The sequence below is a fragment of the Bufo gargarizans genome, chromosome 9, assembly GCF_014858855.1.
Source record: "Bufo gargarizans isolate SCDJY-AF-19 chromosome 9, ASM1485885v1, whole genome shotgun sequence".
Taxonomy (NCBI): Eukaryota; Metazoa; Chordata; class Amphibia; order Anura; family Bufonidae; genus Bufo; species Bufo gargarizans.
Genome location: NC_058088.1, coordinates 130,228,022 through 130,253,242, shown reverse-complemented (window position 1 = coordinate 130,253,242; position 25,221 = coordinate 130,228,022). Strand labels below are relative to the sequence as shown.

General features: G+C 44.5%; 1 protein-coding gene across 1 annotated transcript in view; it reads left to right on the top strand.

Moving 5' to 3' along the window:
- AR (androgen receptor) overlaps positions 1 to 25,221 on the top strand; it is an 835,795-nt gene that overhangs the window by 793,231 nt on the left and 17,343 nt on the right. The gene's annotated exons all lie outside the window — the stretch shown is intronic.

The window sequence follows — 25,221 nt, the reverse complement described above, 5'->3', positions numbered from 1 at the left end:
GCCAAAATATTCATTAACCATACCTTCCGTTTTCATGGATTTCCTCTGCATATTGTGTCTCATAGGGGAGTGCAGTTCACATCTATGTTTTGAAGGGCAGTTTGTAACCTTCTGGCTGTGGCCTGGGACTTTTCCTCTGCATATTATCCCAATCCATTTGGCAGGTCAAGCGCATCAGTCAGATACGAATATCTTTAACAGTTCACAAATGCACATTAAGACTGGGTTGCTCTGCTTCCATTGGCAGAGTTTTTGCACAATAATTATACTGGTAAGTCTACGGACAAATCTCCTTTTTGAATTGTATATGGCCATCAACTCAGAATTTCCCTTCCTGTTTATGTCTCTTCAGAAGTACTGGCATCTGATTCTTCAGTTGAATTTTTTTATCAGATCTGTCAGATGGATAAGCTGATTGTAAGCACAAACCTCCAGGTGACACAGTCTGTCTTTCTTCTTCAAACATCAAGCTCAAATTACAATTTTACAAGTTGGTTCCTTGTTTACTTGGTCAATTTGTAGTTCTCATGAAAATAAACCCTGTTTGTAATAAGCTGTATCTTCCTGGCTCCCTGCAGATACCTAACTCCTTCTCTTCTCAAACCTGTGATATTTTAATGGTTTTCCAGAAGTTCTACTCTTACTGTCCCACCAGTCAGTGCTTATAATGTCTATGAGGAAAAAGATATCCTCAATATGAAGAAGGTTTGTGACAAGACTTTTTTCTTAGTGGACTGGAAGGGCTTTGGCCCTGAGGAGAGTCCCTGGAAGCCTCTGGGGAACATTCATTTTCCAGTGCTTTTAAAGAAATTCTTGCAGAGATTCAGCACAAAGAAGAGGGGGCATAAGGGGGGTACTATTGAACTGGTGGTCCATGCCCACCACTGCCTTGCTCTTCCCTGCAGGCACGGACACCATGCTACTCATCCTGCTCGGCCCTGTCCATCATTGTCCCACACTACTGCTGGTGTTGCTCCCAGCCATGGCATCTTTGAATGGATGTGCAGGATACAGCCTGCACATCTTCTGTTAGGACTCCTGGTCTACTCTAAAGGGCATGTGTGCGCTCACTCTCAGCCTCTTAAAAGGCCAGCACATGCACATCTAAATGTGTTCCCATTGGCTGGATGTCCCTGGGTATTTAAGACACTTTCCCCAGTTGTACAGTGCCTGAGCTTTAGGTTCCTGATCTCAAATTATCAAGTGAAGGTACGATTTCTGTCTGTCTACTCGTGTACTGAAGTCCTGCCTACCAATCCTGCTTTTTCACGGTATCCTGTTTACCGTATTGCTTTATTGCTGCCTGCATCTACCCCAGACTGGTTTCTCAGATTCACTTGTACACAGCCTGCTTTCACCTTGGACTGTTATCAGACTATGTACTTTGCCTAATCCCTTGGTACTTCACACACTCACGCTGTCTCAAGAGGTAGCAGCCTGGTGACTTCCCTGCAGTGAAGTCTATATTCCTGTACAGTGGTTAAAGTGTGAAAACCAGGGAACTGCCAGGATAACGACCTTACAGTTTTCCCAAAGTCAAACCAGTTAATACAGAGAGCACTTCACAGTGAATCCCCACCTCCATTGCACTTAAAGAGCAGAATGTGGTAGAACAAAAGCTCCACAAAAGGTATGTTTGTACTAAAAAAAGAAACAATTTATATCAGTTGATCTGAAAATACTTGAACTATTAAAATATAAAAGTACTCATCCCATATGGTAATAGCATGCATAATGGGTGAAAAATTAAATGGGTGAATCAGTAATTTTTGTCTATTTCTAATCCCAAAACAAATAAAATAAAAAGTGAGTAAACAACATACATACCCCAAAATGGTATAAATCATCCCACAAACGTACAGCTCTTACTCTGTAAAATTATATAAATTTGGTATCACTAAATTCTGTTAGGACTCCTGGTCTACTCTAAAGGGCATGTGTGCGCTCACTCTCAGCCTCTTAAAAGGCCAGCACATGCACATCTAAATGTGTTCCCATTGGCTGGATGTCCCTGGGTATTTAAGACACTTTCCCCAGTTGTACAGTGCCTGAGCTTTAGGTTCCTGATCTCAAATTATCAAGTGAAGGTACGATTTCTGTCTGTCTACTCGTGTACTGAAGTCCTGCCTACCAATCCTGCTTTTTCACGGTATCCTGTTTACCGTATTGCTTTATTGCTGCCTGCATCTACCCCAGACTGGTTTCTCAGATTCACTTGTACACAGCCTGCTTTCACCTTGGACTGTTATCAGACTATGTACTTTGCCTAATCCCTTGGTACTTCACACACTCACGCTGTCTCAAGAGGTAGCAGCCTGGTGACTTCCCTGCAGTGAAGTCTATATTCCTGTACAGTGGTTAAAGTGTGAAAACCAGGGAACTGCCAGGATAACGACCTTACAGTTTTCCCAAAGTCAAACCAGTTAATACAGAGAGCACTTCACAGTGAATCCCCACCTCCATTGCACTTAAAGAGCAGAATGTGGTAGAACAAAAGCTCCACAAAAGGTATGTTTGTACTAAAAAAAGAAACAATTTATATCAGTTGATCTGAAAATACTTGAACTATTAAAATATAAAAGTACTCATCCCATATGGTAATAGCATGCATAATGGGGGAAAAATTAAATGGGTGAATCAGTAATTTTTGTCTATTTCTAATCCCAAAACAAATAAAATAAAAAGTGAGTAAACAACATACATACCCCAAAATGGTATAAATCATCCCACAAACGTACAGCTCTTACTCTGTAAAATTATATAAATTTGGTATCACTATAACTAAAGATGAGTGAAGTTTTAAAAAATTTGATTTGAACGCTTTGCCAAATTTCTCAAAATAAATTTGGTTAGTTTCGAATTAATTAATCACATGTTAAATCAGGTCTATCCCGGCCTGCAGTTAAAATTGCGGGAGAATGTATCTCGATGTACATCAGTGCGCATTGCACCAACATGCATAGCTACTCCTTTCTGGTAGAGAAACAGTTACTGTGCATCAGAATGACAGGCAGGTCACATGCTGTATATGGGCGTGCACATCATCGTGCAGGCCTCCAACATTCCTAGCTAATCCCTTCTGTTAAACCTAAAGAAAATAATACAACAGCCTTTAGTAAAGCAAAAAATAAATAAATGCTGCACACCCCTGCAGGAGCTGTGTCCAAATGACTCTTTAGACGAACAAAATAAAGACATGGAGATAATAAGACATGGAGACAATAAAGTAGTGGAAGAAAAAAAAAGGTTCTTTTAATCTATATTGTGGCAGTGCACACACATGCTTTTGAATCCTTTCTGTTAGCTGTACAATAACCATGTGTCACTATTATTCTTAGTTCACACTTCAGTTATTTGGTCAGGTATTCACATCATCTATCGTCAGCCAATAGCAGGTGCTGGCCAGGCCCACAGAACAGGTGTAGATCTATTCATGATACCTAATCCAAGAGTAGGCTTGGCCCCTGAATTTGGCTCACAAAAACTGATGGGAATAACTGACCAAATAACTGAAGTGTCATAGTTAGCGCCAGGTCTAATTTATCGGCTTGGACTGAACTGAAGATTCAAGTAGTGGCCCCGTGACGGAGTGGGGAGGGTGCTTGCAGTAAGGTTGTGTTGACATCACTGTTTATTTTTCCCTTCTTCTCATCCGCCAGAAGAACAGCCCCAAAAAATGGTATCCTGTATTTTGAGCATCCTCCTTAACACGGTCAGTATTTGGTCAACATTTGATCAGTATTTGTAAGACAAAAACAGGAGTGGGTCCAAAACAAAGATAAAATATGATGGAAATATGTGCATCTGTTCTCTGTTTCTGACCAATCCTGCTTTTGACTTCCAAATCATGACCAAATCCTGATACAAAATACTGACCGTGTTATAGAGGTCTCAGGCTCAATTTGCATGCATTTTGGCCATTTGTGTCTGAAAATGGTTTTATATAGATGGAAAAGAAGTCCTGTATGCAGGACTTTAATAACCTTTATACCACGGTCAGTATTTTGCATCAGTATTGGTAAGGCAAAAGTAGGAGTGGGTCCAAAACAGAGATAAAATGTGATGGAAATATTTGCATGTCTTCTATACTTTAGACCCATTCCTGTTTTTAGCTTCCAAATCATGATCAAATCCTGCTGCAAAATACTGACCATGTGATTGAGTGCTTATGGACACTCAAACAGCAGGTCCTGTTATTTTTATATTTTTTTTTAACGGATCATAACACCTGAAATATAAACAGTGATGTCAACACGGCCAAACAGGGACACTAGTGGCCTTGTGACAGACTGGTAAAGGTGGAAACAACATGAAGAGTCACAATAGTGGCCTCATAACAGAGTGGTGAGGGCGGACACAGCATCAAGAGTCACAATAGTGGCCTCGTAACAGAGTGGTGAGGGTGGCAACAGCATGAAGAGCCACAATAGTGGCCATGGAACAGAGTGGTCAGAGTGGCAAAAACATTAAGTCACAATAGTTACCCTGGAACAGTGTGTGAAGGAAGCAACAGCAGTAACAGCACAAGATGGTGGCAGATCTCAGTAGGAGCAGATGGCAGTAGAGGCAGCAGATATGTGACATCAGGCGAATGGCAGCAGCACATAGGCAGAAGTAACAGGCTTTTGTCACAATGTTCTGGTGTGGAAGCACACTGCATTCAGCTCATTACTGCCAGAATGATCTAGTCTGTTGCATCAGGCACCGGTGTCTTGAAATCCTGGCTGATCCTCATCTGATTCATCTTTAGAAAGGTTAGTCTCTCAACATTTTGTGTTGAAAGGCAAGTTCTCTTCGGGGTAACTATGCCACCGGCTGCACTAAACGCCAGCTCTGATGCCACACTACTGTCTAGGCAGGAAAGTTTGCCCAGGGCATACTCTGCCAGTTGCGGCCACAATTCAAGTTTGGCTGTCCAGTAGTCCAGGGGATCTGGGGTGGCAGGGTGCAGTCCAAGTATGCCATCACCTGCTGGTTAAGGTTCTGCTCTATGTCCTGCTGCTGGTGTGTGGTTTATTCAGTAGTTCTACAGATTAAATATAAATGGTGCAGCAGGTGACCTAGATGAACTAGCTCATATATTAGACCGTCTGTTGACGCTGAGTCTGATGCACAGTAAGTCTATGTATAACAGAACAGATTAAGTACAAATGGCATAGCAGGTGAACTAAATAAAACCGCCTATATATTAGACCACCTGTTTAACCCCTTAAGGACGTAGGGTGTACCGGTACACCCTATTTCCCGAGTCCTTAAGGACTCAGCGCATACCGGTACGTCCCAACTTTAAATAGATATTCCGGCGCCGCGGGGGTTAATCGCAAAGGGATGCCGGCTGAAATCATTCAGCCGGCATCCTGTCACAACGCCAGGGGGGTCATGTGACCCCCCGTATTGACGATCGCTGCAAACCGCAGGTCTATTCAGACCTGCAGTTTGCTGCGATTTCTGCAGTTTCTGATCCCCATGGTCGATTTGCACCCCTGCATGATTTAATGCCGGCGGGTGGTGCAGGGGGGTGTCGCAGGTGGTGCGGGCGTTGCGGGAGGTGTGGCAGACGGGATCGCGATCCTCCGCCCGCCTCCCCTTGAAAATTAGTTGGCGTCTAGTGGTTATACATTGCTGACACCCTGGTATAAACGTACGGACTGCTGTATGGAAAAGGTTAACTGTCATCGGTCAGGGAGCTCCCTCTCCCATCGGGGGGCTGCTGTGCCTTTGCAGCCCCCCGATGGAGAAGGAGAGAGCCCCCCGCCAGCCCTGTCCTCATGCTTCCCCGTCTGCGAAGTTGTGGCAGACGGGGAAGGTTCCCGTGGCAACAGGACGCCTTCTCAGGCGTCCTGCTGTCCATAGTGCTGAACAGATCTATGCTAAAAGCATTACCCTTTATTACCCTTATCAGAGCTGTGTCCTCTGTGTTAACCAAGAAGCCCCTATGGAGGAATATTTGGGACCACTTCACGAAGCAGATCCGGTATATGCTGCTTTGGATAACCGCCAGCACCATCGGCAGAAGATATGGCTCGAGGGGCGACCTACCGAGGGGTTAAGAGACACTTGGGCTACCATTACACTGGTCCAGAGCCATTTGGTGCCGGAGCACAAGCGATCAGGGCAGACTGTGGCCGTTAGAGTGGCGGGAGGGGATGTGTACAAAATTCCGACCGCTAAAGTACATCTTGATTGGGGAGCGGGAAAGGGGGCCATGAACGTGGGCATAATGGATAATTTACCTGCCGAAGTACTACTGGGCAACGATTTGGGCCCCATGACTTCTGCCTATGCTCCAGTGGACAACAACGAGGCGAACCCAGTGACTACCCGAGCCCAAGCCCGAACGGAGCAAGAACTCTCACCGGTGCGGGAAACACAGGTAAGACCTACCCCGACCTTGACTGACCCGTTAGGTCCCATACCCTGGGACACCCCAGTAGCTTTCGAGAGTCTAAGACTGACCCGACATTACAAAAGTACCAGGAACGAGCAGAGACCGGAGGGAGCGGGTCAGATAACAAAACCTTTTTATGGGAAAAGGGAAAGCTATATCGCTTGACGGAGGAAAAGGGGGCAGCAGAGGCGACAGCTGGTAGTGCCCCACAAATACCGTCGAGAAAAACTCAAGATAGGACACGACATTCCCTTGGCAGGCCACCTAGCTGTAACCCGCACACTACACCGCATTACTCACACATTCTTTTGGCCAGGGGTACACGCTGATGTTAGGACTTATTGTAAGACCTGTGATGTGTGCCAATGAGTAGGGAGGAGAGGCGATCACCCTAAAGCTCATTTAGTAAATATGCCCATTGTGGAGGAACCCTTCAGCAGGGTTGCTATTGACCTAGTGGGACCGCTGGCTACCCCTAGTCCCTCCGGTAAGCGCTACATTCTTACCGTAGTGGACTACGCTACCAGGTACCCGGAAGCTGTCGACCTATACAACATCCAAGCGGATACGGTAGCGAATGCGCTGGTGCAGGTGTTTTCCCGGGTAGGATTTCCGAAAGAAATCCTGTCCGACCGAGGCACCCAATTTACAGCCGAATTGACTCAGCAACTCTGGCAGGTTTGCAAAATTAAGTCCCTCCTGAGCTCTCCATATCACCCCCAGACAAACGGACTTTGTGAGAGGTTCAATGGGACCCTCAAACAGATGCTCAAAACATTTACTCAGGAATACCGAGACTGGGAGCGTTTTTTGCCGCACCTCCTATTTGCTTATCGGGAGGTGCCCCAGGAAATGACCGGGTTTTCGCCCTTCGAGTTGCTCTACGGAAGAAAAGTACGGGGACCCCTAAACTTGATCCGGGAGCACTGGGAGGGAGAGATGGAGACTGACGGTGTCCCCATTGTGCCGTACGTGCTGAAACTCAGGGACCGAATGGAGCAATTAGCCAAATCAGTGCAGGCTAACCTCCAATCGGCTCAGAGAAGACAGAAGGTGTGGTACGATCGGGGGGCCCGAAAGAGAATCTTTATCCTAGGGCAAAAGGTGTTAGTACTTAAGCCAGTTAAGACAGACAAATCACAGGCGTCCTGGCAGGGCCCCTATCAGATAGTGGAGAAAAGGGGAGACACCACCTACGTAATAGCTAGCTGCCATGACAACAATCTTAGAAAGACATTCCATGTGAACATGCACAAGGAATATCTTGAGCGGCGGGAGAACATGACGGCCGTATGCTGCCCCCCTCAGGAAGACCCCGACAGTCTACCCATTCCAGATCTGTTAGAAAAAAGTCCCCACGCAGATATAGTAGCTCAGGTCAAGATAGGGGACCGACTTAGCCCCACTGAAAGGGAGCAGCTTAACCAGCTCCTGCAGTCCAAAGGCCCCACTTTCTCCCAGAAGCCAGGGTACACTACCTTAACCACCCACCAGGTACATACCCCGGGACAAGCTCCTTTATGCCAGGCTTCTTACCGAATCCCCAAGGCAGTTAGGGCAGAGATGAAGAAGGAGATCGATGAGATGCTCCAACTCAAGGTAATTGAGCCCTCCAATAGTCCCTGGGCTTCTCCAGTGTTCCTGGTGCCCAAGAAAGATGGTACAACCCGGCTTTGCGTAGACTATCGGAGGCTCAATGAAAATACAGTGACGGACACTTACCCTATGCCCAGGGAAGACGAGCTACTCGATCGTATAGCCAGGGGAAATTATCTGACCACCATCGACCTCTGCAAGGGTTACAGGCAGATTCCCCTGGCCCAGGAGGCTGTCCCCAAGTCGAAATTCGTCACCCCGTTCGGCTTATATCATTTTAAGGTAATGCCATTTGGGATGAAGAATGCCCCAGCTACATTCCTGCGCTTGGTCGATAGGCTCCTGGATGGCTTCCAGAGTTTTGCTTGCGCATACCTGGACGACATAGCGATCCACAGTGAGTCCTGGGGGGACCACTTAACTCACGTAGGAATGGTTCTGGATCAGATCCGGGCTGCGGGCCTGACTCTGAAGCCAGAAAAATGCCACTTTGGGATGGCCAAGGTACAGTACCTGGGTCGCCAGGTGGGGTGTGGGAAACAGCGACCAGAGCCGGCCAAGATAGAAGCTGTTGCCAATTGGCCCACCCCCACCACTAAGACTCAGGTCCTAGCATTCCTGGGCACAGCAGGGTACTACAGATGGTTTGAACCAGACTACAGCACACTTGCCAAACCCCTGACTGACCTGACCAAGAAAAACTTACCTCAACAGGTCCTGTGGTCTCCCCACTGTGAAACGGCTTTCCAAGCTCTCAAACTTGCTCTTGTCAACGCTCCCGTCTTGGCGGCCCCAGCCCTTAACAAATGTTTTATCGTCCATACAGACGCTTCCATGTTCGGGCTGGGAGCTGTCCTCAGCCAAGTAGGCGAAGACAGAGGGGAGCACCCAGTTGTCTACATCAGCCGTAAGCTCCTGCCACGCGAAGTCAGCTATGCAGCGGTAGAAAAAGAGTGTTTGGCTTTGGTGTGGGCACTAAAGAAATTGACTCCCTATTTGTATGGACAAGAGTTCACTCTGGTTACCGACCATAACCCGTTGGTGTGGCTAAACCGGGTCTCGGGGGATAATGCAGACTTTTACGTTGGAGTCTATCATTACAACCCTTCAACTTCACCATTACCTACAGACATGGGAAGCAGAATAGCAACGCCGACGGGTTGTACAGACAAACAGACCTCAGCCCAGCATAACCAGCGGTCTGGACAGCCTTAGTCTGCCTCGAAAAGGGGTCAGACAGTGTCTGCCAGAGTGTTCCACAAAAAGGGAGCACTGTTACAAAACTGTTAGTTACACTGTTACAAAACTGTTAGTTACACTGTGGTCCGGCACGAGCTCGGTTTTCAGCCATTCACATAGTCCGGCACGAGTCCTTTGTGTTGGGCATGGGTAGCCGCCATTTCGGGACCTTGCACATGGTCGCGGCCATCTTACGCCCGAACAACGGTGGTTGCCAGCAGTCGCCTGGATCTAAGGGCGGATGCGCAGACAGGCGAGCACCGCTGAGTCCTCCAGGACAGCGTAGATTTGTGTTGGAGCTGCCGACCGATCGGCCGTTCGGTGGAAGGACTAAACCTTGCAGGGGGATTCCGGCGGACACCGAGGTGGCTGTGGGGGGGCAGGGGTCGTGGGGTTTTGGGCGCACGAGCGAAGACCGGCCGCAGGACCAAAGCTTGGGGAACCATTTTCGGCTGAAAAGTCTGTGCGGTCGGTCAGGACTTCAGGGATCCGTAACTCCCGAACCCTTGGACCGACGGAGCCGGATTTTGGATATGTTGTTCCCCTACACCAGGACTGTCCGAATGTAAAGATGTACCCCCTGGTTTTGGGGTACATCGAGGACTTTGGTAACATTGTGTGTGGGTTAATTATGTTAAAGGGTTATCTGAGGGGAGGAGACGTGGGGGTTGTACCAGACATGTAATTGTGTATTGTGGCAATCATGTAAATGTAGCCCTTTCCAGGGCAGGATTTAATAAAAGGAGACCCCGGATCAATAAACGCTTGTCTTGCTTTACCTTCAAATCGCAGCCTCGACTTGTTTGTGGAGGGGGGAAGGATTATCCTAGCTGAAAGATCGTTACCGGGATTATTCTACATTTACAGGATCCCTCTGGTTATCGCAACAAAACGGCTTCTCTCTCTCCCTAAACCTAGATCCAGACTATCCAATCAGTCCAGCTCCCAGCTAGCCGGGGAGTAACCGTAACAACAATGAATCTGATGAACAAAATGTCTATGAATAACGGAGCAGATTAAGGCCTCATGCACATAACCGTATGTATTTTTCAGTTCGCAAGAAATATATCCACCAAAAATACGGATGACGTCCGTGTGCATTCCGTATTTTGCAGAATGGAATAGCTGGCCCCTAATAGAACAGCACTATCCATGTCCATAATGTGGACAATAATAGGACATGTTCTTTTTTTTGTAGAATGAAAATACGGACATACAGAAACGGAATGCACATGGAGTTACTTCAGTTTTTTTTGCAGACCCATCAGCTCCCATTGTGCCATCAGACCCCCTCAGTGCCATGAGCCCTCTAGTGCCATAATCACCCCATGCCACCAGCTCCCCAGTGCCATCAGCCCCCCTCAGTGCCATAATCATCCCCCCTCAGTGCCATAAGCCCCCCTCAGTGCCATCAGCCCCCCAGTGCCATAATTTCCCCCATGCCATCAGCCTCACTCAGTGCCATCAGCCCCCCTCAGTACCATCAGCTCTGTCAGTGCCATCAGCCCACAATCAGCTCCACCCAGTGCTATAATCTCCCCATGCCATCAGCCCCCTCTCTGTACCATCAGCTCCCAAAGTGCCATCAGCCCCCTCTCAGTGCCATACTCTTTTTCCGTGCCCTCTGTACCATCCCTGTTAACTGTGACACTTTCAGTTCTCCATACCTCTAATTCCTTCACACTGCCTTGCCAAAGTGTATCCCCCTACCCACACAGAATGCTGAATGACCACAGCATTTACACTCGACTATGGACTGACTAACTGCAGGATTTACACTAGACTATGGACTAACTGCAGCATTTACACTAGATTATGGACTGATTTACTGCAGCATTTAAAGCAGACTATTGACTAACTACAGCAATTTCACTAGACTGTGGACTGACTGCAGAGTTTATACTAGACAGAGGACTAACTGCAGCATTTACACTAGACTATTGACTGACTGACTAACACAATTTCACTAGACTATGGCCTAACCGCAGAATTAACACTAGACCATGGACTGACTGCAACATTTACACTAGACCAGGGGTAGGCAACCTCCGCCTTCCAGCTGTTGTGAAACTACAATTTCCAGCATGCTCCATTCATTTCTATGAGAGTTCTTAGAAGAGCAGAGCAAGTATGCATACTGGGAGTTGTAGTTTCCCATCAGCTGGGAGCTGGAGGTTGCCTACCCCAGCACTAGACCATGGACTCCCTGACTGCAGCATTTACACCAGACTATGGACTGACTGCAGATACAGTCAGGTCCATAAATATTGGGCAGCAACACAATTCTAAATTTTTTGGCTCTGTACACCACCACAATGGATTTGAAATGAAACAAACAAGATGTGCTTTAACTGCAGACTGTCAGCTTTAATTTGAGGGTATTTACAGCCATATCAGGTGAACGGTGTAGGAATTGCAACAGTTTGCATATGTGCCTCCCACTTGTTCAGGGACCAAAAGTAATGGGACAATTGGCTTCTAAGCTGTTCCATGGCCAGGCGTGTGTTATTCCCTCATTATCCCAATTACAATGAGCAGATAAAAGGTCCAGAGTTCATTTCAAGTGTGCTGTTTGCATTTGCAATCTGTTGCTGTCAACTCTCAAGATGAAATCCAAAGAACTGTCACTATCAGTGGAGCAAGCTATCATTAGGCTGAAAAAACAAAACAAACCCATCAGAGAGATAGCAAAAACATTAGGCGTGTCCAAAACAACTGTTTGGAACTTTCTTAAAAAGAAGGAAAGCGGGGGGGGGGGAGAGTGCATGCGCGCGGCTCACGAGGAGGTCATGCATCAGTGAGCTCCGCTCCGCACTTCGAGATTACCCTACTTTTAGCGCCTATTACTGGGCTCCATCACGCCTGAAATTTGATGCAGGGGTCCCCGAAGATGACCCGCACAAAGGGGAAAGCAAGAATTCCGGGCACCCCAGTCCCGTCGCAGACCTTGCCGGAGATCTTCCGAAAGACCAGGCAGACTGTCATGGCGGACGTGCCAGCGACTCCCGCAAGCCCGGCTTCATCAGATGGCGGTGATCCGCCCCAAGAAACAACAGATACTTGGGTGGGTTCGGACGACCTGTACAAAAACATTGAATAAGGTTTGGGAGATCCGCTCACCTCTGTAACCCTCAGGGTAGGTGCACCAAACAAAATTTGAGATCACCCCTCAAAAAGTGGTTAAATTGTGAATTAAGTATGAATGGGCACTCATATAAGGAGGTGTAGGACACACTTTAATATTAAAATAATTGATAATAAAAATACATAAAAATATTCTATTAAATGACACACAATCCTGACTTGAAACTGAAGCTGGCGGTCCAAACAACCCAGTTGTGTGACTAATAGTTAATCCTAATTACAGGAAAAACGACGGTTGTTCGGACAGCAAGTCTCTGCCAAGTCAGGCAAAATGGTTATACAAAATACGTATATAAAATGCTTAACACATTTGGCTAAACAGGATAAAAATTCATTGAGTATGGTCCTATATGAGGGAAAGCAAAATGGATGATCGTTTGACACTGAGTATTTGTCTCAATAGGTTTTGACCTGCATCTGAAGATGATGTTTCACATATGTAACAGTCTCTATAGAAAAGATGGGCTTCCTTTTTAACTGTTGCTAAACTTGTATCAAAGTTCTGTCTTTGAAAGGTTGATGTCTTTCCTCTTACTATTTGGATAAAGTCGTTTTGCAAGTTTAACCCACTATGTGGGCTTACCTTCACCTGCGTGCCTCTGCTCGTTCGGTGGGTTTGCGGTCCACAGTGTATGCCGGCGTCCCGGCTCTGGAATTCACCGCGTCCCACGTGTCTCTCAGCTGGCTTGCAGGATTTGAATCAGTAGGAGGATTGCGTGTCCGACGCAGGTTAATGACGTCTCAGGGTTTCTGTCCTTACGGAATAAGACCGTTCTTTTTTCTTTATTCTTTATAGTGCACTATTTATTCATAGGTCATCTGTAGTCCAGGGTATACCGTGGACTACAGATGACCTATGAATAAATAGTGCACTATAAAGAATAAAGAAAAAAGAACGGTCTTATTCCGTAAGGACAGAAACCCTGAGACGTCATTAACCTGCGTCGGACACGCAATCCTCCTACTGATTCAAATCCTGCAAGCCAGCTGAGAGACACGTGGGACGCGGTGAATTCCAGAGCCGGGACGCCGGCATACACTGTGGACCGCAAACCCACCGAACGAGCAGAGGCACGCAGGTGAAGGTAAGCCCACATAGTGGGTTAAACTTGCAAAACGACTTTATCCAAATAGTAAGAGGAAAGACATCAACCGCATTCAAAGACAGAACTTTGATACAAGTTTAGCAACAGTTAAAAAGGAAGCCCATCTTTTCTATAGAGACTGTTACATATGTGAAACATCATCTTCAGATGCAGGTCAAAACCTATTGAGACAAATACTCAGTGTCAAACGATCATCCATTTTGCTTTCCCTCATATAGGACCATACTCAATGAATTTTTATCCTGTTTAGCCAAATGTGTTAAGCATTTTATATATGTATTTTGTATAACCATTTTGCCTGACTTGGCAGAGACTTGCTGTCCGAACAACCGTCGTTTTTCCTGTAATTAGGATTAACTATTAGTCACCCAACTGGGTTGTTTGGACCGCCAGCTTCAGTTTCAAGTCAGGATTGTGTGTCATTTAATAGAATATTTTTATGTATTTTTATTATCAATTATTTTAATATTAAAGTGTGTCCTACACCTCCTTATATGAGTGCCCATTCATACTTAATGTACAAAAACATTGCAGCACTTTTTAAAACCAAGTTGTCCCAAGCTGTCTCGGACTTTACACGCCAGATACAGGATCTCGGTAACAGAGTCTCGGACTTAGAGACGAGAACAGACGATCTGACGCTCTGGGCCGCGACCGGGAGGACATTGACTCCCATGACAACCAGCTAGCAGAGTTGGAACTTAAAATTGAAGATCTGGAAAACAGGTCCCGGAGGGGTACCCTAAGAGTTAGAGGTCTGCCAGAATCATTTACCGATCTACCATCCACTCTATCTGCTTTATTCACTGCCCTGCTCCCTCAGGCAGAACCACATTTTCTGAAGATGGACCGTGTCCACAGGTCTTTGGGGAAACCTCAGACCCCGGATCTCCCCAGAGATGTAATTCTGAAGTTCCACCATCTCGACACTAGGGACAAGGTTCTTGCTGCAGCAAGGGACAATACGGATCTACCTGGACTCCCGCAGTCAGTCCACCTCTATGCTGACCTAGCGCCTTCCGCGCTCCGTAGGCGCAGAGAAATGAAGCCGGTCACACAGGCCTTGCAGAAGGCTATCGTTAGATACAGGTGGGGATTTCCCTTCAACTTATCATTTCAGCTGAACTCTGCACTGAAGCGGGCTGGGATCCAGTTCGATCATCAGGACTTACCGTCAGCATCACCGAAGCCACAGAGGCCGGCAAGGGTCTGGACAACTGTTCCGTCAGCCTCCGGGGGCCCGACCAGGCTGAGAAATACTTGACTTTCCACCTATCCTCGACTAGAGAGCGGTAACAGTACTGTTTGTCTGCACAGGTCTACTCCGGGGCTTCTGGTTTCATCCCCGTAACCTATGTATCGGGCCAGTTTTATTATTATAGGGCCTTGATCATGCAGACTTTCATTTTGTCCCCGATATGGGATGTTGTGAGAGAGGGCTGCTAGCCGTTACTAGGCTATACCCTCTTTCCTATTTCCTGCCACTTTTTCTTCATAGGTTGGGGCTTTGTAGTCCCACTTTCTGTTGCCTGTTCATTCAGGCTGTTATTATGTTCCATTGTATTGATGTTGTGCTCTTGGGGAATACTACTAAGATAGTCAATGTATGTCTGGAGGTGAGGGGGAGGGCCAGGGTGGGGGTGCTTTGGGGTGCAGGCGACGGATGGCGGCATTACCATAAGGAGACTGTCATCATATTGCTATGATGTGTAAGCTACTAACTCATAATGTAAGGGGCTTCAATTCCCCTAGGAAAAGAAAAAACACCTTTGCAATTTATCTCAAACACACACCTGACGTCATGTGTCTCCAAGAGACGCATTTTAAACCGTCGTCGCACCAGAAGTATTTCCACCCACAATACTCTAGCTTCCATTCCTCCACTTTTACATCTAAGTGTAGGGGGGTTGTAACGTTGTTAAGAAACTCATTCTCTTATACTATAACTCAGACATGTATTGACCCTAACGGGAGATATGTGATTTTGATTGGGACTCACCAAGAAGAAACTCTCTGCATTGTCAACTCATATGCGCCCACAGATAACCCCATCAGATTTTTTGAAGCTGTCTCACGTTTCAGAAATTAATATGGTGCGGGGACTTTAATTTTACGTAATTTTACGGTCCATCCAGTTCTGGATCGTTCTGTCTCTCCTACAACACCACGTCCGGCAACTCAGGCGAAACTGATCACTCAGGTTATACAATCATTGGCGATAGCTGACACGTGGAGGGAACACAATGGCCCTCAAAGGGGGTATACGTATTTCTCACCGGCTCACCAGACCTAAACACGTATTGACATGATTCTGGCTTCCACCTCTCTTCTACCATATATGTCCTACTCCAGACATGTTGTGTCGTCATGGTCGGACCATGATTTAGTTATTGCAAAATTTATGACTCCCCATCATATTGCTACACCTTATCATTGGAGGTTAAATGAGTCTCTCCTGACTAACCCGGCCATTTTTTCCCAGTTGCAGGAAGACCTTTAAAATTTCTTCTCTGATAACAATACTTCTGATGTTAACCCTATGATGCTTTGGCTGACCCACAAAGCCTTTATGAGGGGTAGGTTGATAAGAGTTGCCTCCAGGAGGAAAAAGGAAAGGACTCAGGCTCAGATAGGATTAGAGGCCAAAATGAACAGGCTAGTCTGGGCACACCAAAGAACCCCTTCTTTATACCTACTCAGAGCAATAAAGGAAGTTAAGCAACAATTGAATATAGTCCTCTCGAATAATACAGAAAAGGCGCTTCGGTGGACTAACTCCTTTTATTATAGGTATGCGAACAAACCAGACAAGTTGCTTGCCAACCAACTTAAGGCTAAACAAAGGACCAATCAGGTATTCCAAATACGTACCAGGACGGGCCAGAACACCTCAAATCCGGACACCATCTATGCAACCTTCCAAAGATTCTATAGATCCCTTTATTCTGCCCCTGTAGGTGACCCCAACGCCCAGATTGATAGTTTCCTAGCTTCTATACGACTTCCCTCATTGACCTCTGAGGCTTAATTGGAGCTTAGTACTCCTATTACCACTGAGGAAGTGACATTTGCCATTAACTCCCTGAAATTAGGTAAAGCCCCAGGTCCAGATGGGTACTCTGCATTGTACTACAAAAAATTTAGCCATACCATTATTCCCCACATAACGAACTACTGTAACCATCTAATGCAGGGGGCTGCTCCCCCAGAGGAGTTCCTAAAAGCGTCCATCACGGTTATTCCCAAACCCAATAGAGACCCGTTACTCTCGTCCAATTACCAGCCAATCTCTCTTCTAAACCTCGACAACAACATTTTTGCCTCTATATTAGCAAATAGGCTCAAAAACTTTCTCACGTCACTTGTCCACAAAGATCATGTCGGGTTTATACCGAATAGGGAAGCCCCTGATAATATTAGAAACATTTTAAATGTTATACAATCCTCTAACAAATTGAAGACCCCACTAGCACTCCTGGCCCTGGACATTGAAAAGGCCTTTGATACTGTCACCTGGTCCTATCTTTATAAGGTACTCTCAAAGATGGGTATTAATGGTCCTTTCCTAGCAGCTATCCAGGCCCTCTACTCTGGGCCGGAGGCCTTCCTTAAAATCCCCACCACGAAACCCCTCCCCATTACCATTGAAAGAGGTACTAGGCAAGGCTACCCAGCTTTATTTGCCCTAGCTATGGAGCCACTGGCTACTCATAATAGGGCCCACCCTGATATAACGGTATACGCAATTGGGGGATCAGAATGCAAGTTGACCCTTTTTGCGGACGATCTGTTATTAACTATCACTAACCCCATTGTTTCTTTTCCCTCCCTTCTAAAGCTCCTGGACACTTTCACCAAAGCCTCAGGCCTGGCGATCAACCATACCAAATCTGAACTACTCTTCTGCAACACACCTACCTCCACAAAATCAGCATTGCTGAACAGTTTCCCCTTCCAGCACAGACCTCAGCACATCTCTTATTTAGGGGTCCAGATGCCAAACAGCCTAGACTCAGTTTACAAGTTAAATTACTTACCTATTTACCGTAAGATCCGTCAGGATTTGACGTCATGGCAGACTTTACAGACATCTTGGATAGGCAGAATAAACATTATTAAAATGGTGGTTCTCCCTAGGCTCCTATATCTATTTAGGACCCTACTAATACCAGTCCCTATAGGGGATCTGAGATCCTTGCAGAGAGGTGTGCTGAGGTTTATTTGGGCAAACAAGCGTCACCGCATAGCTAGAGTAACGATATGTAGACACAGATCCCAAGGGGGCTTATCCGTACCTGACTTTGTAAAATATTATAGAGCAGCGAGACTGGCCCAGATGTTTTTGACACTTCTTGATCCAAACACGCATCCTCTTTGGATTGGGCTGGAACTTGACAGTTTTAAACCCTTCACATGGAAGGCACTGATATGGTCAGCCTCTCTCGTCCCTCAGGCATTACGCAACGCCTCCATATTGTCATATTACTCAGTACTGCTGTGGAGGTCGGTCAGATTTAAGTTCGCATTGCAGAATAAGCCCTTACCACTAGAATACCTGGTGGGCGAGCAATAATTTGTGTGCATTGTTTAAGTTCCTGTCTAAAGGCAAACTGATTTCCATTACAGATTTTAAAGAAAGATTCTCTCCTCCCATTAGAGAATACTTCACCATGAACCAGATTTTTTCCTTTTTTAGAGCGATTCTTCCATCTGATCGACCTGTAGAGCTTACGCCATTTGAACGTACAATAAACTTCTCGATGTGCAGACAAGGGTTATTATCCAGAATGTATGGGGCACTCAACTCAGTTCCTCCTGATCACAAAATGCCTTACATGAGAGCTTGAGTAGCAGATATGATTCGGGAACTTACACCCTCCAAATGGTCAGATTGCTCCATAACTCTCACGAAGGGTTCATGGCAAATCACATTAGCCGAGACCTCCAGCAAAGTGCTTCATAGGACTTACATGGTTCCTGCACGCCTACACAGTATATATCCAGATATATCCCCATTATGTTTTAGAGGCTGTGGCGAGGTGGGTTCTATGATTCACACGTGGTGGTCATGCCATATAGTGAAGAGATTCTGGGATAGGGTGATTCATTTGATTTCCTCAGTCTTAGACTGTAACTGTCCCAAGACAGTGCCCTTCTGTCTATTAGGTGACAAACCTCACAAGCTTCCTTACGCCAAATTCAAGCTTGCCCAATTCATTCTTCTGGCAGCGAGGATTCACATTGCCTTTAAATGGCACTCTGACTCATTATCCTTCCCAGCTGTCGTGGATAGGGTCAATAAAATATTAATATTTGAAAAGCTGTCGGCTATTCGCACTGATACGTATGCTGTTTTTGAGAAGGTCTGGGAACCCTGGCTGGCTTCTCCTCACTCTCCAGACGTTAGATATAGTATTTCCCTTTGATTTGAGCTTATGTCTGTCAGATTGATATATTCTTACTTATTCTGCCATAACACGCATTGCTTATTGTGCTATGTTCCATGTGTAAACCCAAGAGACGTATTTGTATTATGTCACCTGTTATGTGAATTTTTCATGTAATTTCCTTTCTTTTTATTGTGCAAAAAACCCAAATAAATGCTTTTTGAAACTAAAAAGAAGGAAAGCACCGATGAGCTCAGCAACACCAAAAGACCCGGAAGACAACGGAAAACAACTGTGGTGGATGACCGAAGAATTATTTTCCTGGTGAAGAAAAACACCCTTCACAACAGTTGGCCAGATCAAGAACACTCTCCAGGAGGTAGGTGTATGTGTGTCAAAGTCAACAATCTAGAGAAGACTTCACCAGAGTGATGGGAAGAGAAGAGTATGGAGAAGGAAAGGAACTGCTCATGATACTAAGCATATCACCTCATCAGTGAAGCATGGTGGTGGTAGTGTCATGGCGTGGGCATGTATGGATGCCAATGGAACTGGTTCTCTTGTATTTATTGATGATGTGACTGCTGACAAACGCAGCAGGATGAATTCTGAAGTGTTGCGGGCAATATTATCTGCTCATATTCAGCCAAATGCTTCGAACTGGACGGTGCTTCACAGTGCAGCTGGACAATGACCCAAAGCATACTGCAAAAGCAACTAAAGAGTTTTTTAAGGGAAAGAAGTGAAATGTTATGCAATGACCAAGTCAATCACCTGACCTGGATCCGATTGAGCATGCATTTCACTTGCTGAAGACAAAACTGAAGGGAAAATACCCCAAGAACAAGCAGGAACTGAAGACAGTTGCAGTAGAGGCCTGGCAGAGCATCACCAGGGATCAAACCCAGCGTCTGGTGATGTCTATGCGTTCCAGACTTCAGGCTGTAATTGACTGCAAAGGATTTGCAACCAAGTATTAAAAAGTGAAAGTTTGATTTATGATTATTATTCTGTCCCATTTCTTTTGGTCCCTTAACAAGCAGGAGGCACATATGCAAACTGTTGTAATTCCTAGGGTAGTGGTTTATACTAGAGTAATAGTGGCTCTCCCAAATTATTTCCTTGGAATGGTGCTCTTGTCGGAGGTGGTTCACCTGCCCACTGGTAAGTATGTAAATGATAATAGTAAGAAAAGTCGACAGGCACTCTATATCTGGTTTTAGAGGATATTTATTAATTGATATTTTACAAGGTTTTTATAAAAAATATTGCTATTTAATTTTTTAAAAAAATTAAAATAATTGAAATATTAAAATGTTGAAATCCCTTATTTATTATGGTGGGGGAAGGGTGGTGTGGTCTGGGTACCAGGGTGTGACCTGAAAGATATTCCGATGAGGGAAGGAGTTAATGTAGACACCTCGGTGGAGGGGGACTAAATGGTGTAACAAAAAATTATATTCAAATAGTGAACCAGAAAATTATTATAAAGAATTTGTAAAAAAGTTCATATAAAAGTTCAAAACATGATCAATAGTGAAAAAAGTAGATATTCGATATGAAATATTCGATACGAAAATATAAAGAATTCAATGATGTTCAAAAAATGTCTCCAAGATATGTCCAAAAGTTTAGAATAAAATGCAGGTGTATATATATATATATATGTTGGATTTAATCGATAGAAAAAGGAGAAAAAATATAAAATAAAAATAAAAATAGAAGTAAAAATAAAAATAAAAATAAGATAGGGTAGTTGAGAGATAGTCTCTACAGGTATATCCACATGCGATGATATAGGTGGAACTGGACTTTAGTTCAAGCCAAGAGTTGGTAATGTCATATTTGTTTACAGTTAGTTGCTGGTGGCGTCCCACACAGTTATTGTACTCACCCTTTGGTCTGAGTTAGGTACCTGTCCGATAGAGCTCTAGCTGATGCGTACTGTATGTTCCACGCTTACTTTCGCTGGATCGGCGTCTGAATAGGCAGTAGTTAATGCGCTGATAGTTTGTCCGTGCACGTGGTGTGTTGCGCGCCTTTTTTTGTTGCGCGCCTTTTTTCGCTGGGTCGGCGTCTCATGTGCTTAGTCACGTGGTTGTTAGCCGTTCAGTAATTGACTTTTTCTTTCTATTAGTCGCAAAGATGTTCCAATAAAATTCCAATAAAGATTCTTATGAAGTTCCGATCTTCTCAAGATCTTCTTGGTTGAGGCGTGGGTTTTGGTGGGTAGTCGCAAAATTGTATATGCGAAGTTGCCAATTGCCATACGCGTTTCGAGGTGTTCCTACCTCTTCATCAGTGGCCATATTGGATTCATTAAACTGCCCACTTTATACCCACTTTTTTTGTGTGTTGTCCCACCAAAAACCCGGCCTGGATATTGCTAATTGGAGTTGGGTGTTACCAATTGTCATGTGTTTAATTAAATTGTAATTTTTTTCTCTTTTGTGTTTAGTTGTAAACGTGTTTCAATCTTATATACTGGTATTTCTTTATGTATATTCTCTTTTTAAGATATTGTATTTAGTTTTTTCTCGTTTTGTTGCTAGAGATAGAATATTTATGTGTTTGTGAACTGAATGGTATAAAAAACGCAGGTGCGTTTTTGATGCGTTTTTCCGGGGGTATATGCGTTTTTAGTCAGATTGTATTTTTTGACTATTTTTTGTACATCCAGTGTTTTTGTTTGTTTCCTGGGGTATTGGAATTCAAGATATTGATAGTTAGCATGGATAATGAGGTTATTTTTAGTCTAAAGTCTTTATTTCTTGTGTTCCGTGTATGTCTTTGCTTTATGTTATCCATGTATATCTTGTTTGGCTAAATCTGGATGTTGTTCTCTTTTTTCTCCTTTTTCTTTTCTTTTGGGTCTGTTTCTTACTGCATTGGTATAGTATGATGTTTGTTGATTCTTAGGGGAAGTTGTGTTTGTTTCACACAAAAACGCATATGCGGTTTCGGTGCGTTTTTTGGGGGGGTATGTGCGTTTTGTTATTGTTTGTTCATTAGTGTTGTTTGTAGTTCATATTGGTTTTCTGAGGTAAGGAGGCTTGGGGTTTTTCATAATAAATAGAGTTTTTCGTAATTAGGAAGTTTTCAGTTGTTTTCTCGGTTGGTTGAGTTTCATTATGTTGTATATGACTTGGAAATTATTATTTTGTTTGTTCCAAGGAGTCATCAAGGAATTATAGACATTCTATAAGTTTAGGGGTATTAGATGGTAATGGGCGGATCACCTATATTAAGGGACGGACGGGGTGCTGGTACACAGCCGGACACTCGTCCGTCTGTCAAAGTGGGCGGTCGCCCGGATGTAATAGAGAAATTATAGGAACCCAAATAGTTCCAATTCTGCGTTCAACCCATCTGGTATTATGGTTTCAAAGTCATAAATTCTTCGGGATTCCTGTCTTGACATTTTGGATATATGGTCACCCCCTCTCCAACTTATTTCGACTTTTTCAAAGGCAGCAAATCTGCATCAAATTTCAGGTGTGATGGAGCCCAGTAATAGGCGCTAAAAGTAGGGTAATCTCGAAGTGCGGAGCGGAGCTCACTGATGCATGACCTCCTCGTGAGCCGCGCGCATGCACTCCCCCCCCCCCCCCCCCCCCGCTTTCCTTCTTTTTAAGAAAGTTCCAAACAGTTGTTTTGGACACGCCTAATGTTTTTGCTATCTCTCTGATGGGTTTGTTTTGTTTTTTCAGCCTAATGATAGCTTGCTCCACTGATAGTGACAGTTCTTTGGATCTCATCTTGAGAGTTGACAGCAACAGATTGCAAATGCAAACAGCACACTTGAAATGAACTCTGGACCTTTTATCTGCTCATTGTAATTGGGATAATGAGGGAATAACACACGCCTGGCCATGGAACAGCTTAGAAGCCAATTGTCCCATTACTTTTGGTCCCTGAACAAGTGGGAGGCACATATGCAAACTGTTGTAATTCCTACACCGTTCACCTGATTTGGATGTAAATATCCTCAAATTAAAGCTGACAATCTGCAGTTAAAGCACATCTTGTTTGTTTCATTTAAAATCCATTGTGGTGGTGTATAGAGCCCAAAATGTTAGAATCGTGTCGATGTCCCAATATTTATGGACCTGACTGCATTTCACTAGACTATAGACTGGCCATCAAGTTGTACAAATGGCAACTCATTAGAGGCGTCTGGCAGTCACAGGCAGGGATGGATCTCAGAGACATCTTCATTTCTCCAGCTATGTTAAATTATAGGGGGCCCCATCAGATTTTCTGCCTCCCTGTGTCCGTGTGTGCTGGGTTCCTAACGTCATTTGTGTTTTTTTCTTATAATGTACCCTAACGGTCAACATTTTTACGGACACAATGAAAAAAAAAGAGCAGTATGTAATTTACAAATACTGCCAATACTTCTAGGGATTGTCCATAATTTTATACTGTAGACAATTGACAACTGCTGCATGCTGTAGCTTCGCTCATTCCTTCATTCATTCAGACACCATTAATCATAGAACTAAGCAATAACAACAGGAACTTCACCATAAAGAGAATAGTGAAAAAAAACATTCTTCTTGAGCTGTGACTGAGTATTTCAGAAGTTGGATCTAAGAATAAACCAGCTGTACAGGGCAACTGTTTCTCACAGAAATGTAAGAGGGTTCATTCCTCCCTTTTACTTCATGCTAAAACTGTCTTCCATACATAGTGTATCGTACGTATCTCCACCAGTTTAGGATGCTTTTGCTGTATAGATTAGTGATTAGATTAGTGAGCTTACAATGCATGGGAAATACTTACATAAAGAATGCTTATGACACTATAACAATTAAAGCAGTCATACCAGTTACAAACATGCATTGGTAACCTGAAGGCATTGTTTTTATTGTGTTTAATGCAACCACGAGACTCCAGAGCTTCTCCTGCTATGTTGTAACTAGATAAGGTGACATATAATATACAAACCGGATTCCAAAAAGTTGGGACACTAAACAAATTGTGAATAAAAACTGAATGCAATGATGTGGAGATGGCAAATGTCAATATTTTATTTGTAATAGAAAGTAGATGACAGATCAAACGTTTAATCCAAGTAAATGTATCATTTTAAAGGAAAAATACGTTGATTCAAATTTTCACGGTGTCAACAAATCCCCAAAAAGTTTGGACAAGTAGCAATAAGAGGCTGGAAAAAGTAAATTTGAGCATAACGAAGAGCTGGGAGACCAATTAACACTAATTAGGTCAATTGGCAACATGATTGGGTATAAAAAGAGCTTCTCAGAGTGGCAGTATCTCTCAGAAGCCAAGATGGGTAGAGGATCACCAATTCCCACAATGTTGCGCAGAAAGATAGTGGAGCAATATCAGAAAAGTGTTACCCAGCGAAAAATTGCAAAGACTTTGCATCTATCATCATCAACTGTGCATAACATCATCCGAAGATTCAGAGAATCTGGAACAATCTCTGTGCGTAAGGGTCAAGGCCGTAAAACCATACTGGATGCCTGTGATCTCCGGGCCCTTAAATGATACTGCACCACAAACAGGAATGCTACTGTAAAGGAAATCACAGAATGGGCTCAGGAATACTTCCAGAAACCATTGTCAGTGAACACAATCCACCGTGCCATCCGCCGTTGCCAGCTGAAACTCTACAGTGCAAAGAAGCCATTTCTAAGCAAGATCCACAAGCTCAGGCGTTTTCACTGGGCCAGGGATCATTTAAAATGGAGTGTGGCAAAATGGAAGACTGTTCTGTGGTCAGACGAGTCACGGTTCGAAGTTCTTTTTGGAAATCTCAGACGCCATGTCATCCGGACCAAAGAGGACAAGGACAACCCAAGTTGTTATCAACGCTTAGTTCAGAAGCCTGCATCTCTGATGGTATGGGGTTGCATGAGTGCGTGTGACATGGGCAGCTTGCATGTCTGGAAAGGCACCATCAATGCAGAAAAATATATTCAGGCTCTAGAACAACATGCTCCCATCCAGACATCATCTCTTTCAGGGAAGACCCTGCATTTTTCAACAAGATAATGCCAAACCACATTCTGCATCAATCACAACATCATGGCTGCGTAGGAGAAGGATCCGGGTACTGAAATGGCCAGTCTGCAGTCCAGATCTATATATATATAGATCCTATAGAGAACATTTGGCGCATCATAAAGAGGAAGGTGCAACTAAGAAGGCCCAAGACGATTAAACAGTTAGAGGCCTGTATTAGGCAAGAATGGGAGAGCATTCCTATTTCTAAACTTGAGAAACTGGTCTCCTCTGTCCCCAGATGTCTGTTGAGTGTTGTAAGAAGAAGGTGAGATGCCACACAGTGGTGAAAATGGCCTTGTCTCAACTTTTTGGGGATTTGTTGACA